Source organism: Microtus oregoni, unplaced genomic scaffold (assembly GCF_018167655.1).
Source record: "Microtus oregoni isolate MIOR12 unplaced genomic scaffold, Mior012 000005F_ref0000423, whole genome shotgun sequence".
Taxonomy (NCBI): Eukaryota; Metazoa; Chordata; class Mammalia; order Rodentia; family Cricetidae; genus Microtus; species Microtus oregoni.
Window position 1 is genome coordinate 57,933,271 of NW_024543064.1, and position 19,111 is coordinate 57,952,381.

Consider the following 19,111-nt stretch of genomic DNA (forward strand, 5'->3'; position numbering starts at 1 on the left):
AATTCGGTGGCAGTCATTAATTCAGAACAGAGTTACTATAAGAAGCAACACATATACAAGGTGAGATATAAAGTATATTTAGTTTTCACCTTATAAACATTATAATATTTAGACATCTAAAGACATCTTTCAATATAGCATGTTGGATGGTCATCTTTTATGTTAAAGAGACTGCCAAGGTTCCAAATATTTTTATATCACCTCTTTGAATGTAGTCATGAGAGTCAGCTGTCTCCCTGCATTTCTTTCTTTGTAATGTCTTCATTGTAACGTTTTTCATTTAGAAGAATGGATTTGCAGGGTGGTAGTGGTACATGCCTTTAATCACAGCACTTGGGAGGCAAAGGCAGGCAAATCTTTGAGGTCAAGACCAGGCTCATCTACAGAGTTCCAGGACATCCAGGACTTGGAGTGTAAATGGAAACTGCTCGTTTGTTCCTGGCCACCCAGACCCAAATAATCAGACAGGAATGATATTAATTCAACACTGTTTGGCCTATTAGCTCAGTCTTATTATTGGCTAGCTCTTATATCTTAAAATAACCCATTTCTATTATTCTGTGTATTGCTGCAAGGCTGTGGCTTACTGGATAAAGTTCCTGCAACTGTCTCCTTCAGCAGCTACATGGCATCTCTTTGACTCCACCTACTCTTTTTAAAAATCTTTCCAGCCTGGCTATATTCTGCCCTGCCATAGCCCAAAGAAGTTTTAGCCATTAACCAATAAAAGCAACACATAATCAGAAGGACAACCCACATCATTAGAGAAACCCTGTCTCAGGAAAATGAAAAAAAAAAAAAAAGAATGGATTTGATTTTCAAATAATCTGAGATATTCATAGCCAATTAACCTAAAAATAAAATTGAGCTTGGGATATGGCCCAATACATAAAATGCTTGACATGTAAACATGAAAACTGGAGTTTGGGTCTTCAGCAATTGCATAAAAGCCAAGTGGGCAATCCCAGTGATCAGGAGGTGGAGATAGGATTCCTGGGACAGACTGGCTAGGGATCTTAATCAAATCTGCAAGCACTAGGTTCAACAAGACACCTTCATGTGATGAGCGAGAAGAGTGAAAAGCATTTGAGGAACACACTCCATGTTGACCTCTGTCTCCCACATGCACATATACAAACCAATACATATGTACTTACATGCACATACAAAAAACACCAAATAAAATAAAATTGATTAACAAGCAATATGAAATTTTTCATTAAGAATTTCTGTCTGTGTGTACATGTGGTAAAGATAGAGAAAGAGGCAGGCAGATAGTGAGAGACACCGTGAGAAACTGGGTTTCACGGATGTTTCTGTGAAGTATTTAAATATATTTCATGCCCATGTGTATGAAATTTTCCCAAGGTCATGGCCCTGAAGGACAATTCCCACTTGGATGCAGACATTGTGGCATGTTTGCTTTAAAAGATTGATGATTTTATAGCTACAACTCATAAAGCTGGTGGTCATAAAACACCTAGCTCTCTCCTGGAGGCAGACCACACTGACTATGTAAATACTGCTATCAACTTCCAGCTGGGCTGGAACTACATTGAGCTGTGACGTGGTCATAGCCATGGTCATTTCTCGTCTCACAGGGTAGATATGACTTCCGACAGAACTTGAAAGTAGAAAGAGGAGATTTAGTTCCAGAAAAATAAAAGTCATTAAATGATGAGAAATGACCAAAATATAAAAATCCTTTAAAATATGGAAGGGAATAGATTTTAGGAACATTTTGCTTGTTATAAAGAACCTTAAAATCAGGTCAGGAGAAGAAAGAGAAAGACTAATATATCTTGATTCTCCATCTGGAGTTTGCACAGTGACCACACTCCTGGCTGCTCTTTTTCTGTTTTTATGACAATTCAGTTCCAACTGACTTAAGTGTCCCCTCCGTCACTTCCTAGTGTGGCTTTGCAATAGGCTGCTTGCTCATTTAAGGTTCTTAACCTAAAACTGCATTTTCTACTCCTATTATCACCACACTCTGTTTTCCTATTTCCATCAAAATTCCTTAATATGTGAGCTAAAAGTTTTCTGAACAAAGTTGAGGTTTTAAGTCACACATGGGTATTCAAATCATGATTCTTAGTAATGACCTCATGAAATAAAATTAAGCTTTTACTAATTAGAAAGGGAGGGAGCTGTTTAAATTATTTAGAATATATACCTATAAAACTGGGAAAATGGTAACACAAGACAAGTAACTATCAGCTGGTTTGTTTGTGTATGCACACAAAACATTCTTTGATCTTAGGAAGGAGATTAATTTAATATTTATTGCTCTACAGTTTGTATTCTTTCCTTTTATATCATTTCAAGTAAATCATTTCCCATGATCTTAAGACTTCTATCATTAGGGACTGAGAAATGTGTAACTGCAGTCAACTTACTGTCATTGTACAGCTGATTTGATTCTAAGTCTTTCTCTATTTGCATCCATTCATTCTCATTCCGCCCTGCATCACAACACAGATCAATCCCTTCCCCTGCCCACACAACAGGCTTTAAGATACTGATGATAGCCCTCCTCCTCTCTCTTTGACTTTTTTTCCTCAGAGCTGTGCTGCCTGTGATTTTTCTGTCTTTATAAACTTGTTTTCTCAGTGTCATCATGCCTGGACCTGGACCATCACAGCAGTAGCACCGGACAACTTACTCCTCTGCCCTGAAAATCCGTCATCTGCTCCCTTACCCTTCAGCAAAAAACATACCTTTCATCAGGTTGGCTAGAGAAGACACGTCTTGGGTGTTTGGGTGGAAACTTACACTGCTCACTTCCTGGTCCTGCTGTCATAAAACTCAGAGAGAGTGCAGAGGTATGGAGACTTTCCCACACCCATCTCCACATCACTTCTGTTGTCAAATTCAGATAAAGACACACACACACACACACACACACACACACACACAAAGAAAATTGTAGGCCAATCTCCATGATAAACATGGATGAAAAAATTATCAATAAAATACTGACAGGCTGTATTCAAGATCACCAGAGAGATCATCATCATCATGAACAAGCTGGCTTCATGTCAGAGGTGCAAGAATAGTTCAACATGCATAAATCCATTCATGCTATCTGTCACATAGACTCAAAGAAAGAAGTCACATGACCATTTCAATAGATGCATTAAAAAAAAAACCTTTGACAAAATTCAACATCCCTTCATGACTAAAGTCATGGAAAGGCGGGCGATGGAGGAGCATGTCTCAACATAACAAAGACTATATTCAACATCACACTATATGGAGATATACTCAAAGCATTCCTGCTAAGAGCAAGACAAGTATGTCCGCTGTCTCCACTTCTACTCAATACAGTGTCTGAACTCTTAGCTCATGCAGTAAGGAAAGGGAAGAAAATAAAAGTGATAAAATTAGTGAAGGAGAAAGTCAAACTATCACTATTTGAAGATGTCATGATTCTGTACATGTGATCCTAACAATTCCATCAGAAACCTCTAAGAACTGATAAACACTTTCAACAAAGTAGCCGGTTGCAAAATTGATAACTTCAGAACTATTTTCTCTTGTGCAATCAGTACCTTTAATGTGCAACACTCCTTGAGTTGTGGAAGTGCCAGGGTTGGAGTCTAGCCACTGGGATAGTGAGAATTCTTATTCCACCACTTACTTTTTCCTCTGTGACATTGGGACTTAAATGGGGAGGAAGGAGGGGGACAATAAAAGAGAGAAGTGAAATGGAGGCCAACAAAGAGAGAGGGGCTAGGGATAAATAACACTAAAAATGCTTGAAAAATCACTAGGGAATCATATTATTGTATATTTACCTAAAAATACGTATAATACAAATAAGCATATGTGTATGCACAAGAATACTATTTAAAGTTATATCACTTTGATGATAATACTCCCCACAAAAGCTATATAATTCCTAGCAAAAACTCTAGTAGCAAACATGAGAAACCTTTCATGTTGTTGGTCAGGGGTGTACAAAATACTCCCCCCAGGGGCTATTGCTACTGCCCTTGGTTGCCTCCCAAAGTTGAAAGTAAGTCTCTGTTGCTGAGGACACCACAGAACTGAGAGGAAGAAAACTGGAACTGACCTGAAATTTAACTTCCCTGAGGACTAACCTTCAAGTAGTAAAAGATGCTATGCAAGCTGCTGAAGATAAAAAGCGGTTAATAGTCATACCCAGTGGTGACCCCTGCAAGCTGCAATAAGAACTAGCGTAGCACGATACCCCTAAATGATCAGAAATCATACTTATATCTCAGCAGCAACCAACAGCTATAAGGCCCCTGAACAAGACAGAAATCATGCCTGGTACTATAGCCCTGATAGCTTTATTTTTTCATATGTGTCTGTGTTAGAGTTGTTGACTTTAGGTTAAATCCCGACCACTTTAGAGTAGCACTACATCTACATCTCGGGGCTTCAGTTTCTTCATTGGTGGGTGGAGGCTAATAGTTACCACAACCTAGGGCTGCTATTAGGATTGCTAGTAATGCGTGCACTATGTCTACGTCAGCATCTGGCCCCATGGAGGCAGCCTATGCTTTGCTGCTGTGATACAGATGGTAATAAGAAACAATGATGACAAGAATATGGAAGAAAACACCAGAAAGGTATATGACAACATATCATTGTGGGGTTAAGTTTTATTTCCTTCATCTTGCTTATCTACATATGAATCATTATTAGAATGTTAATTTAATATTCTAAAAATAATATTGCTTCTTTTTTAAGCAAGAAATTTATCTCATTGGGCAGATTCCAGTCTGCCTCTGCTCAACTCTTGATTTATATGTTTGAGTAACACCTCCCTGTGTTTCATTTCTCTAGTCTGTAAAATGAGAAGGGAAAGGCTTAAAAGCGACTACATAATCCTAGAGTCTTCGACATGTTACAAAGCATCGATATGCAGCAACTCATTGGGAAACACTTATTATTTCCCATGTTCTCTGCTGGCCCAAATTTCTGATGCAGATGACCAGCATAAAACAAACTCTAAATGCCAACTCTGGCCCTTCAAGTCTCAAGTCATCTAAGCACATGAGGGTAGTTTTGCCTATGGCAGGGTCTGACTGCTTTCTAGAAAATGACCTAGCCCTGAGAAAGTCGGACTCCTATGCAACCCTGAGAAACTAAGAAAAGAAACAGGAAAAGGATAAAACAAGGGCATTCATGTTTGCGGAACATCTATAATAGAGATTATTATAATATAAACCTCATTAAGGCCTCACAACAACCTATGTGCAAAGTTGTATTGCCTAGATTTCAAAGATGAATTCCTAGAAGTTCAAAGTTAGTGCCCAAGACCAGAAGGTACTAACTAACTAACTTCAAAGCAGAATGTGAGAAAGGCTAGCTAAGCCTGGTAGCACGTTCCATGATGTCTAGGTGAGATCTGAGATCTACTGGATCTGAGATCTACTGAACTGGATGTCAGTCAGCTTCAAGCCTGCAGAGCTCTGCCTGAGTAGCATTACTAAGGCCATGTGCGGTAAGGGAATTGATTTTATTATGAACAAGTAGTCCATAGAGGGCGATCTCCTTCAGTCATGACTGACTCACTCTGGCAAGCATCTTCAAAGCTTTCATTCAAAAGCTTTGTGTTTCAAAGGCCCCCTGCTGCGACCATACTCTGCAGGTCTATGTGGGAAATGACCAGGACAGCCATGGAGCAGTGACAATCCTTCCATACCTCGAGAAGAGCAGAGACAAGGGTATCTGAAAAGTGGTCAGGCTTCATAGAAGACCTTAGGGAAGTGAATAATGGGACTGTTTTGTTTGCTTGCTTTTTTCCTGCCTTTTTCCTCCCCTTTTCCACCCATACACTTCTGTGCTCCTCTGACTGATGGATCACAGACCAAGGGCACGCGAGAGTAAAGCCAGCATGTACAATGCCGTGAAGTTTTCAGCCCCTCCGCTGGCACTAGCTTGCCTCTTCAAAGGAAGTAGCATAAAAAGGAGGGAGCAATAAAGTTACAGTCTTGAAATCCAGGAACCTTTACTGTGTTTGGACAACCCCATTATAAATTAGGATACTTAACCTTGATTAAGCAATATCATAGTTAAATGTTAAAGTTATGTGTCCATTGTCTTCACTGTAATCATAATAGGCACTTTCTATCTACCAGGTCAAGCGTGCAATGTAATATTCCTCAAGATTTCACCATGACCTTATGAGGCAGACACAGTTTTACACCCATAATATTCAGTGACTGAGTTGTAGCACAGGAATATTGGGTTCCTTTCCAATGTCACAGGGGAGGGGAAAACGTGGTGGAATAAGAATTCTCACTATCCCAGTGGCTAGACTCCAACCAACCCTGGCACTTTCTCAAAGTAAGTTTCTGATTGCCGCTGGCAGACAGCCATAGACACAGTTGTGCCAGTAAATAAGAATTATTCAAACAAATAATTTTCATGGATTTCCCTGCCCCATGTAAGCAGTCCTATATGAATCAGCTGCTGGGATGAGAGTAGATCAGAGGACCGGGCAGCAGAGGAGTGATTTCCAGGACAGCTGCATGCTATTGGATCACAGGGCACCCAGGTGGACCTGCACTGACCTAACAAGATGCACATATTGAGGGAACTGAGTTTCTTTGCTAGGATACAAGTGTCTGACTGTGAGGTGTGTAGCTATGAGAAAGGAAAGGTGGGGAAATGATCAGCCTAAGCAACCACTCCTACCAATTTATTTCAGGGGCTGAAGCTCACCAGTCTGCCCTCCTCCTGATGCCATGGAGTCCTTTCTTCTCCCTGAGCATGTCTACTCGCAAGCCAAGGGCCAATAAGGAATGGAAACAGAAAGGCAGGTGCCTTACTGTCTCAAGTGGCTTATTAGCATCTCTGAGGTCCTCATACAGGGTGGCACGCGTGGGGCTGGTTTATACCCTTCGCAGCAAGAATTCTTTTTGTATCTCTCCTCCCTGTTGAGTGGGGTGAGGCAGGGAACATGCCAGAAATATTTTTTAAAAAAATCCCCCACTCCTGTCCCATTTTCCTCCTCCTTTACTTCCCATTCTCTCCTTCCCTCACCTCTCCAGCACATAAGGAGGCCCATCCCTGAAGCTGGTTACTTATGAGGACATAATTGGACTGGAAGAGAAAGTGGGAAGGAAGAGTCGGGAGCTGAGGAGGCCAGCTGGGCAGTCAACCCAGATGTTACATACATCTGCCAAGGAGGGGCATCCCTGAGAGTCAAGCTGGGAGCCAAACACTGCTCTGCCATCATCTCAAAGGCCTTGGGGGTTAGGGTCCTAGTGGCCCGTTACAGGGTTAGAGCCCCAGGTTGGCCAGGAGGAATGAATGAGATCTCATTCAGGAGACCTGTCATGGCACCCTGGGACTGTGCTAAAGCAGGCAGTGTGTTCTCTGAGGTTTGTTCTTTTCCTCTTACTAACTGGGAGCTGCCCTTGATCTTTGGACCTCTTCCCAGGCCCAGGAGAGGTAAAAATCTGATATTGCCTTGGGTGTGACCCCAGCCAGCCTTGTTAATAAACATTCCTTCCTGTTTCTCCCGGGCGACAAAGGAGAAGGGAAGCAAGGTCCGAGGACAACAGCAGAGGTCATGCCAGACAGACCTCAGCAGGGGAAGCAGCCCTGGCTAGAGCTGAGTCAGTCCCTGGCTTTTTCCTATTTGTGTAGTTCCGTCGCGGAGACCAATCAGCCCGAGGTGGGTTGAACTGTAACCTACCTCTACCTGGAACTTGCAAATGAGTCGGCATTCTCTGCTTTCACCAAAAAGTTACTCTTCATTTTCAAGGTGAAGTCTCCCACCCCACTTTTAATTCCCTCATCAAGGGAACACTGTGGCAGTACACTTGAGTTTGGGCCTACTTAAATGCCATTTTAAGGGGCTGTTCAAACTCTGTGAATACTTCCCTATGTTTTAGGCTAAAGTAGATTAAAGTCTCAGTAACAGATTGTCATTGTTTATCACACCAAAAAAGCTTGAGCTCTACGTGTGTTTAGCATGCATGAGGTTCAACCGCCAACATATAAAAAAAATCAAATTTATATATTTGATATATATGTGTATAGATATGTGTGTGTTTGTGTCTAAAAAGGCTTCCCATTATAATATACTCAAAACCCCTTTTCAATTCTTTTGACTGAAACTCCTATATATGTTTAACATTCTCCTGCTAATAAAATGCAGTCTCTTGTTTATTATTTTTAATAAATTTTTTATTACTTATTTTTTTCCAAATTCTCACTCCCTCCCCTCCTCCCATTCCCTCCACACACCCTCCCACCCAACCCCCTCTAATCCTCAGAGAGGGTAAGGCACTTTGCTTTGTGGAAGATCCAAGGCCCTCCCTACTACATCTAGGCTGAGCAATGTATACAGCCAAAGGGAATAGGATCCTTGTTTATTATTAAAAGACCTTTTCTCATATCCTTCAAAAAACCCAACCCCTATTCTGTCTTCCCCTTATTTAAATAAGATTAATTTTAGTAGAGTTCCTTTGTCAGTGTTACGTTTTATGTTTATACACAACCATAGCCATTAAATAGTTTTTAAGCCAGTTATTCAGGAAGATTCAGTCTTGCTCTCCAGTGTGGTTATGATACTCTCTAGATTAAAGCTCTCCAGGAACTTGCAGTGTTGCTAGAATACTTCTTTCCAGGAGCACTGGGCCGTCTGCAGCCTCTTCTCCGTCTGTCTCACCCACGAGGTGCCCCTCATCCATCGTGGGCCCACATTGCCTTTCTGCCCCTCTATAAGCCTCAGTTCTTTCACATTCTTTGGACTTGCTGCTGATTCTTTTATTTTCAGGATCACTTCCTTCTCGTAGATGACATGTCATCTTAGAGAGGCCACTGCTCCTTGTCTGCCAAGCAGGCTGTGATCTTTCCATGCTCCACATCTATCCTAGCTGCCTGAATGTCATACTATTTTGAAGTTTTTGCTTGTTTTCTTATTTATGAGCTTTTGTCCATTTTCACTCTTCCTTGGGTTCTTTATGATGCTCTAGAAAAGGAAATGAATTTCTTTTGTAGGTAAGTTTGTGGCTGGCAGTAGGAATTCTTTTTTTTAATTTTTTCAGCTTCATACACATTTTTAAAAATTGCTGGGCATGCTAGTGCAAGCCTTTAAGCCTAGAACTCGAGTTAAAGACAGGTGGATCTCTGTGAGTTCGAGGCCATCCTGGCCTACATAGTGAGGTCCAGGCTAGTCAGAGCTACATAGTAAGACCCTGTTTTAAAAGAGAAAAAAATAAAAGAATACATTGGGCTCATAATCATCCTCTCTTACCCTCTTTTCTCCTTCTATCTCCTGATGACCTGGAAGGGAATTTTCTGTTCTTTGCTTATCGTAGTTTCTAGAACAACATCTACTACATAGCAAGAACTCAATAAACAGTGTTCGAGAAACAGTGTTGGCTCATCTCCATACCTACTTGAATAATTCGGGTTGCCTTGAGTCTTACTTTGCATTGAGTATTCTCATCGAATTATCCGGTTTCAGGATATCCTCAGGTAGTTGTCAAACATCCAGAAGTTGACAATCTCCAATGTTGTCCAGTCCAGCTCTAGACAGAAAGGGTAAGAGAATGCCTTACACCCTTTAATGCCCCAGGTATCCTTCTCAAACCTTTTGTCACAAGGCATAAGTGAAAACTGAATGACAGTAGTCAGTGGGGAATCTGAGCAGGGCCCTAATGCGCCCGCATCTTTGAAGGCTTGTGTTTTATTTTTAAAATGCAGATGAACTTTACATTCCAATGGTCGAAGCATCTTGATTTGATTTCGTTTACAAGAGCTTCCCTTTCAGGCTGTTGGAGAAATAAATGAACCCTCCAAGAAGATGTGCCCTGTGTACCTTGGAAAGTCACCAAGAATTCCAAGAGTATGCGGCACAATGACTCCATCCAGAAAGGACTCTGGAGGGGCCTTAGGGAACGCAGCCCCTCCTACCCCTGGGTGTGCTCCTGTGCCTTCGCCCTCACCACAGAATAAGCCCTGCAATGTGGCCACACAAGTCAACTCAGGAGGAGACATGGGTGTGAGCTTTTGAGGAGAAACCTAAAAGTTCTGTCTTTCTGCATCGTTCTCTCTTCACACCCCTCTTCTCTTTTAAATTATTGCTTTTTTTTTTCTGTCAATGTGCTTGATGTTAAAAGAAAAAGGGTAAATCTCTCTCACTGGCAAGATAGACCAGACAGTGGCCATATGACCCAAGACTTCCAGGGTCATTCTAGATTTGCTGTACTGCAGCATAAATGTTTCAGGGTACTCTTCTCATGGGAACAGTCTCTAGTCATTGTAAGGAATGTGTTCTCCACACCCCTCCCCTTCAATGGACTAGCGGGACCAACCCAAACAAATCACAAGCAATTAATATAAATCTTTTAGCTTAGCTCCAAGCTGCCAGGGAAAAAGAATCTGTGTGACTCAGAATCATTAGTGTCCAATTAATCTATTAGGAAATCACAAACTCAGAAGTATGCTACTGGGGTCATTTGTTCTCTCTATTTCTACAGGCTGGAGCTGGTAATCACCGCTTGTTGGGCACTGAGAATTAGGGGCTTCATACCCAGATATATATTTATCTGTGTGTGTTCATGTATATATTGATTCTGATCGCCATTCTGATTTCCTCTTCTGTTCTCTCCCTGGAAGCACCATTGTTACATAAGTGTGTATGAGTCTGTACGTGTGTGTTATATGTAATATATTTCACAATGGTGTTTGCAGGAAGAAGACAGAAGAGGCAATCAGGATGATAAGGGTAAATTTGTTTAACTAAATATCATCAGATAAATTAGTAAAAGTATTTTAAATAAAGTTTGACGTGTGAGAATCATCCCTTTAGGGAAGCGGAAAATTTGCATGATTATCCCTTTGAGTAACTGGAAACTTGAAGATTATTATTATTATTATTATTATTATTATTTCATGAATGTCTGTGATAGCAAATATGATCACCACTTCAGGGAATACAGTGGACTGATGTCCCCGATCCTGGCCTCTGACTCTAACAGTGTTCTAAGGCTACGCTTTCCATGGATGCATCCGTCCAATGTAAACACCACAGGGAGACAAAGGCAGGCCCACTCCTGGATGTGGGACCCTCTGACAGTTCACTTTGTCACGAGGACTTCAGTCATCATTGTCAAACTTTCTTAGAATTTAAATGTTAGGATCTCTCTCTTTTTTTTTTTCTTTTCTCCCATGTTCTTTACAGTCGTCGGTCCCACAGTATTGTTTTTAAGGGACAAGAAAAATTAGAGTATTTAATATGCCTAAGATAATTGATCTAGGAAGGAAAATCATGAATTTTGACCTAAGTCTGAGGGAAATTTATAATGACTAGAGCATGTCAGAAATGGCTGTGATTGTGCAGATGGAGGTGTCAGTAATCAATGTCCAAAGTTACATTTACTCCAAAGGTTGTTTAGAAAACAAATGAATTCCTTCAGGGTAGCACAGCAGTGATAACTCAATTCATATGTATTAAGATATATATATATATATATATATATATATATATATATATATATATATATGCTCAGCAGATTTTTATATTATTTCTTTCCAGTGTTTATTTACCCAGAAGCATAAAAAAAGTTAAGATGCCCTTCATCCCATCTCAAGCAACAGTAAACACTTTTTGAAGGTCGTAAGTTATTCAGAAACTCCCATTCATTGTGCAGATGGAATCAACTTCGCCCCCCACCAATCACCACCTCCCTTTGATCCTGTGGTCCCTGCTCTGTGTTTGCTTAGGTTCAGATGATGAAGGTATTTAGCTAATTATGCAACCTCCTTCTCTAGTGGAAGAATTTCAGCAAATTGCATCCCGTTCTGACCGGTCTTCCAGGAAAGGCTGTGTGATGTGGAGCGAGGGCATCGAAGTGGAAGTACAGAAGGCCATGTGCTCAGGTGCTGGCCACGTGGCCATGCATGGATCGTCTTCCTCATGGGCGTTCAGGATCTTTTTAAGGGGGCTCTATTTTCATTTGGACTCAACAGATCAAGTGAAAAAGAAACATTTGCCAGGCGGTGGTGGTGCATACCTTTAATCCCAGCACTTGGGAGGCAGAGTCAGGCGGATCTCTGTGAGTTTGAGGCCAGCCTGGTCTACAAGAGCAAGTTCCAGGACATCTAGGACTGTTAAACAAAAAAACCCTGTCTCAAAAAAAAAAAAAAAGAAGGAAAGAAAAAGAAAAAAAGAAACAAAATTTTGTATCTAATGTTAATTTTTCAACCAATAGAAATATATTTATTATAAAAAAGCAATAATTTAGATTTAACTATTGCTTTAGCATCCTCACGTTTGTGAAATTTTGTAGCCCCAAAGAGATATAGGAATGTTTATGTAAATGAATATTAGCATACTGTTACATTTAAATTTTAACAATGAAGCAATAATGGTAGATGTTACATAGCATAGCAGACCATTAAGCAAAACTATACCCATGGATGCATCCTAATCACATAATCTCTCTCTTTTTTTTTTATTGAGAAAAGGAGAAAAAAAAAACAAGTTTCCACCTCCTCCCAGCCTCCCATTTCCCTCCCCCTCCTCCCACCCTTCTCCCCCTCCTCCTACTCTTCTCCCCCTCCCCCCACTCCTCTCCCCCTCCCTCTCCAGTCCAAAGAGCAGTCAGGGTTTTCTGCCCTGTGGTAAGTCCTAGGTCCTCCCCTCTCCGTCCATTCCTAGGAAGGTGAACATCCAAACTGGCTAGGCTCCCACAAAGCCAGCACATTACGTAGGTTCAAAACCCCGTGCCATTGTCCTTGGGTTCTCATCAGCCCTCATTGTTCGCCATGCTCAGAGAGTCCAGTTTTATCCCATGCTTTTTCAGTCACAGTCCAGCTGGCCTTGGTGACATAATCTCTTAAAAACTCTTCTGTTGAAAGAAAAAGTAAAAGAAAGAAGTCAGAGAGACATAAGGTACCAAAGTGAGTCAGAAGGGTTTGAAGGCCAGTTCTGTCTAACAAAGAATGTTGCCGGCCTGGGAGCTTAAAACAGGAACCAAGGCCTGGCAGTGGTAGGTGGGAGCAGGAACCAAGGCCTGGCAGTGGTAGGTGGGAGGTCCTTGGACTCCCCACAGGGCAAGGAACCCTGACGGCTCTTGGGCTGATGAGGGAGGGGGAGTTAATTGGGAGAGGGGGAGGGAAATGGGAGGCGGTTGCAGGGAGGAGGCAGAAATCTTTAATAAATAAATAAATAATTTAAAGAAGAAAAATAAATAAATAAACATAAATCTAAAAAAATAAATAAATAAAGTGGAGATGCAAGCTGGGTGGTCATGGCACATGCCTTTAATTCCAGCACTCAGGAGGCAGAGGCAGGTGGATCTCTGTGAGTTTGAGGCCAGCCTGGTATACAAGAGCTAGTTCCAGGACAGGCTCCAAAGGTACAGAAAAACGCTATCTCAAAAAAAAAAAAAAAAAAAAAAAAATCGGGATACTCTGAGTACTGTGGTTAAAAATGCCACCAGATCATTTTGAGGTTAAGCAAATTGACCCTTACTTTTCTGGTGCATCCTAAGATAGGCAGACAGACAGATATAGGTGTATATACAGATATAAATGGACCTAGGCCATGAGTCATGCTTTAGATAGAAAGTATGTTCCCAAAATCTCAGGTGTTAAAGCCATGGTCCTGAGATGGTGGATCCAATCATCAAAATGAGGACTGTAGAAAAATCAATAACAATCCTGGTGGGCTCATAATTTGATAACATGTCAAGGCGCAGAAACTTGCCGAGATGGTGCCTGCAAGAAGCAAAGAGGCCACTGAGGACCTTGCCTGGAGTCTTTTCTCCTTCTCCTTCAGTTTCCCCCCTCTCCCTCCCCTTCCTCCTCTCATCTCTCTTCCAATCTCCTCTCTCTTTCCAGAAGTTAATTTTCTCTGCTGGACTGCTTTTTCCCTGCTATGGTACTCGGCCTCACAGCTGCCTCAGAATCAGAGGCACCAGACCAATCATCAGCTGAACCTCCAAGATTGTAAACCAAAGACTAAACCTTCCCTTTGTTAAACCTTCTTTCTTGGGTATCTGTCATGGCAATAAGAAACCTGACTAACACACCACCATGTTCAGAGATGCTCAGGCTACAGGCCCCCTAACAGAAAAATACATAATGCAATGAGAACAAACCAATTAGCACAATAAGTGGCTGTAAAAATCACCCAACTGCATATTATTCGGTGGCCACAATGAATAAACTGCAGTAGTACACATGAGAACTGGGGAGTCTCAAAATCAACTTTTAATAAATTAAGTTCAAGAAGAATTTATACTTCAGGATTTCATTGACATCAACGTCAAAAACAAGCACAGTGAAGAGTTTGTCCTGACACTCATACACAGATGGAAAGCTAGGCTAACAAGGTCACAGTCTGAACAAAACTCAAGACAGAAGTTGCTTCCATAGCTAGGAAGGGAAGCAAGGCCATGAGAAGGGCACATAGAGGCACTGGAGAACTGATAAAAATGTTTTCTTTAAATTAAAGCTATGAGTAGGGTATTTATTTTCTCCTTTTCCCATAAAATATATTTTTAAGTTCCTATATAAGGTGATTTCATAACAGAATTAATATGTATAATAACTAAATGTCATATTTTTTAAAAAGTAAGACTGACAGTAGGGTCTAGCATAATCTAAGTTCTTGATTAAAGATGAGAGGCATAATGATAACATTATGGCCTACGACATTAGAAGAAGGAAATACAAAACACATCTCTGTCTGCTTACACTGCTGTGTTCTGTGACTTCTGGGAGATTACACTTAAAATCCACAGTCTTGTTACAGGATCCATCTTGATGTGTGTCAAGCTTTACTCTTTCAAGGGATGGTACAAGAAAGGATACTTGGATCCTCAGTCACAGTTAAGATTGTACTAGGTCAAACATTGGGCACCCGTGGAGATCTACACCAAAGAATAGAATGTGTTCCTTCCATTGTGTGATACCAGAGGGTTAAGACTGCCCTCTGAAGAAGAGTAACCAGTTTGTAGGTATGACTCAGTAGGTAAATAACAGGCCAGATCCATGCCTACTTAAATATACCCTGAAAACACAAGAATATAGAATTTAGAGAGCACCTTCTCTTCTCTTGATGCTGTACTGAGAGCGAAAGAAGCAAGGTTTGCAGAAGCCAGTTGGCTTAGCATATGAAAGGAGGGGGTTGGAAGTCAGCGGTAAATTAATGGATTAAGTGCAGAAGCTATAGAAACTATCCAGCAATTGCCATCAAGAAGACAGAGCAGAGGGGATGGTGGATGGGAGTGGAAGGGGAGGTGGGGGAGACAAGCATGGGAACTCCCTTCCAGGACAGCCACAGCTACAGCTGCAAAGGCCTAGCAGACCACTTCCGGGCAAGACATTCAATGAACATCTTTTGGGCCAAGCTCCTGGGAAGAATAGAGGCCTGGTTAATATTGAAAAATAATAATAAACACACTCTCACCTTAATCTGATATATTCCATGAGCAGGTATTTCTTGCTCTTACTTAGCTATTCTGTTCTTGAATCACATTAACCCTAGACAATCTGAGGCTGAGTATACAATATCTCTCTGTACATACTCAGAGAAAACTCACTAGGCATAAAGAGGTTGTGAAATCTATGGAAATTATGTAAATAAATTCTATTTACCCTGTTGAAACAAGAGAGACAATTATTTGTTCAAAAGAAAAATGGAGCAACCAGAAACGTCTCTCTGTCCAGACGAATCCCCACAACCCTTATGTCACAAGGACAATTAAATGAAATCTTGGAAAGAAACTTTACTTTAGGCTCTTATCAGCTTGAGCCAGCTGGCAGAGAAAGTGGGTCTGGGGGTGAACTCTTGAACCAGGAAAGAACCCCTACGAAGTTTCTGTCAGGTGATGTGACCTGAAAAGGTGTTTCCATTCCTTGGCTTATCTTTATGACTGACAAATGATTGCCTCGTATTTGCTCTGTATACTTGGAGACTAGTTATATTGTTGAGACTGTCACAAACAAGAGATTTCCTTCTCAGAAAAAAAAAAAGTTGAACTCTTAGGTACAAGGTTTAATTAAAGGTGGAGAAATTTAGACAATCAAGCTATGTTTTTCCTGCCCCCCCCCCCACACCTTGGCTTAACTTTCAGAGAGTTTAGGGTTCTCTTAACAAGCAGATCTTCTGTGGGCCACGTGCTGGTGAACACCTTTAATCCCCAGCACTTGGGAGGCAGAGGCAGGCGGATCTCCATGACCAGTCAGGGCTACATAGTGAGACCCTGTTGAAGAAGATGGGAGAGGAGGAGGAGGAGAAAGAGAAGTGGGAAAAAAGGAAAAAAAGAAGAAGAGGAGGGAGGAGAAGGAAAGAAGTGGGAGGACGGGCAAGAAGAGGAAGCAGGAGTTGTTCTGAATAAAACCTAGGCTTTCCTAAAGCGTTTATACGCTAATCTGTTGCTTCTCCACAGTCTTGGTGGTAGCCATGGCAAGAAGGTGTAGCCTTATAAGTCAGCCATTTGTCACCATTCACTTATTAAATTGGTTTTATCAGAAATGTCCAATTAAATATAACCCGCTTCTGGATTTCTGAATCTTAAATCTGTTCAGGTTTCTTTTCTCCTTTGTACATGAAAGAGTTGAGCTGTGATTGGGGCATAGTATATTATTTCTCTAAAAGAATAACTTGATGGGCAAAGCCAAGTTCAGTTTTCTAAAGGTTTGAGTCCCACCGGCCTGTGACCAAGCTTGATGGTATGCTTTGTTGTAGCTTGACCTAGATCATAATTGCAGAGATGGTCACTGCCAAAATCTGACTTGATAGCTATAAATTACCAGGTAAATGCATAAACAAATAATGAAACAATTAGAATAAAACTCTCTGCTCAAATTTTTTATCAGAAATACTAGGCTAAGCACAGCACCCACTATACCTAGAGGAAATATGTAATAAACAAAACACTCATCTCCATAGCCGAATGGGGCAGGCGGTGATTTATTCAAAATGTGGTATTGGAGCAAAGCAAAGTTATTTTTCAGATTAATCACAAATTAAAGAAAACAGGCAAAGAAGAAAGGCCAGAAACAAATGACAGGGATCATGTCTCTTACATACTTACAGCAGCATTTTTAACATTTGAAATTACCTTAGTTCAAGTAATTGGAAACTATATACATATCATTGTCAGAAAACTTGATACTCCCGGAGGTTGAGTTCTTAGCTTGCTTTACACTTTCTCATTGATAACTGATTTATTTCTTAGACATTGACCTACCAATAAATAAATTCCTCCATCTGAGATATGGAATGCCTTACTGAGCAGCACACATTCCTGCTACTACAAAGTACCTATCATGGTCCAAAAGAAGTTCACAATGAAACTAAATGACAAAACGACATATTCAACAAAGATGCCATGTGGAGTTTGCCTTAGATGCCCAAAGACCATGTCATGGTACAATCTCTGGCAGTATTTGGAGACTGGAATACCCAGTAGGTCATTTGCTACAAACAAACTGCAGGTGCAGCTGGAGGGCTTGGTGGAGGATGTCAGAGCAGGAGAAAGCAGTGTTATGTCATCCTCCCAAAGCCCTTGATGTGGAAGGAACAATCACACACATACACACACACACACACACACACACACACACACACACACACTATCATTGTAATCCCCGCTACAAGGACCTGGGGTGTGGGAAAGGAAGTCCAGCATGAATTTGAAAGCTAGATTTACAAGGTAAGAGATCTGAGAGCTTCAAGTGGGGAGGGTTTCCAGCATTTCAGAGAAATCCGTTTTGTTTGTTTTCAGTCTAGACTGAGAGTACAAATGCCTAGGAAATATTCTTGAGGCCAGAAGACATCCCATAGTTATTGTTTTCTTCCACGCAGAGCCCTGGGTTATGTGTATATGGCAATGCTTACACTCAAGAGTTACCTGTTGCTAAGACCTTGCTTCTCATACTCTCTATGTCTAATCAGCCGTCTAAGTGATTGTCACCGCTTTCCCTAAATGTCATCCTCATCCCCTACTCTACTGGCTTCTTGATATTTAGATGTTTATCATTTAGACTAGAACAATTGCTACTTAGCTGCTGGCAGGCTCTGAACTATATCCAGTATTACTTTCTAGAGAACAAGTGACCATGGCTTACCCTGCTGAAATATTTTAGTGGCTTCTGATAAATGTTCAATTTGAATACGGGCTTATTCTTGTATGGGTTCTGACTTTTTAAAAACATTATCTTGATTCAGATCCTGCCTTTGAAGAACAAGTTACGTCATTTTCAGGAAAAAAGATAGAACTGAAAGTCATCATATTGCAGAAATTATCCAGACACAGAAACACAAATACCACATTTTCTTTTGTATGTGGAACATAGTGGGTTTTTTATATGCATTTTTAAAGTGTCCTGTCTTGGCTACCTATCAATGTGGGAAATTTTCCTAACCTCTTGATCTTTAAGTTCCTCATCTAACAGAAAAAATAACAATAATTCTTTATTAGCTATTGTTAAGATTCAGTGACAGACTCTTTAAATAATTGAGAACTATAGATAGGTCACAGTAAGTTCGGGGTATTATTGTTTGACCATCTTACTGTCATTAGCTTCAAAAGTGTACCACAATCTACCCTTCACCCTCTCCAGCTGTTTATCTTGTTTCTGGCCCATCAGTAACCTCAATTCTTACATATGAGTTGAGATTTGTGCCAGGCCCATACACCAAGAGATTCATATACTTTACTTAATCTTTAAAAACTCTAAAATATCAGTCCTGGTGTCCTCATTTTCTAGATAGAAAAACTGAGCCTCAAAAAAGTAAAACAACCTGGTATAAGGAGCTGAGCTTGTAAGTGGCAGAGCACAGAGCTGAAGTCAGTGCTCAATATTCCAAATCTATTCTCACAACATTATGTTACCATTGTTATGCCAGCCAACTTTCTAAATATTTTCATTAAAGCATTTTTAGTTACACATGCTTTTCCTGGACCTTGGAACCTCTACGTTCAGAGTCTATGGCACTCCTGAAATGACTTGACAACTCCCTCGGCTAACTAATTCTAGCACAAGCAAGGCTATAGAACTTCCAGATCTAGGTTATAAATGGTAATACAGCTCTGTCTGGCTCACTCTTTTGAAACTGACTCTAGGCAGCCTACATTGCTATATAATAAGTAATGCT

General features: G+C 40.8%; 1 long non-coding RNA gene across 3 annotated transcripts in view; it reads right to left on the bottom strand.

The window, feature by feature from the left end:
* Positions 1-8,257: 8,257 nt before the first annotated feature.
* LOC121448484 overlaps positions 8,258-19,111 on the bottom strand; it is a 68,463-nt gene continuing 57,609 nt past the window's right edge. For 2 of the 3 annotated variants that reach the window (XR_005974367.1, XR_005974366.1), the window contains 2 exons: positions 9,389-9,524; positions 8,258-8,962 (listed from right to left, as the gene is read on the bottom strand). This is a non-coding gene — a long non-coding RNA (uncharacterized LOC121448484). The remainder of the gene's footprint in view (positions 8,963-9,388; positions 9,525-19,111) is intronic. The other variant, XR_005974368.1, reaches the window with a different exon arrangement.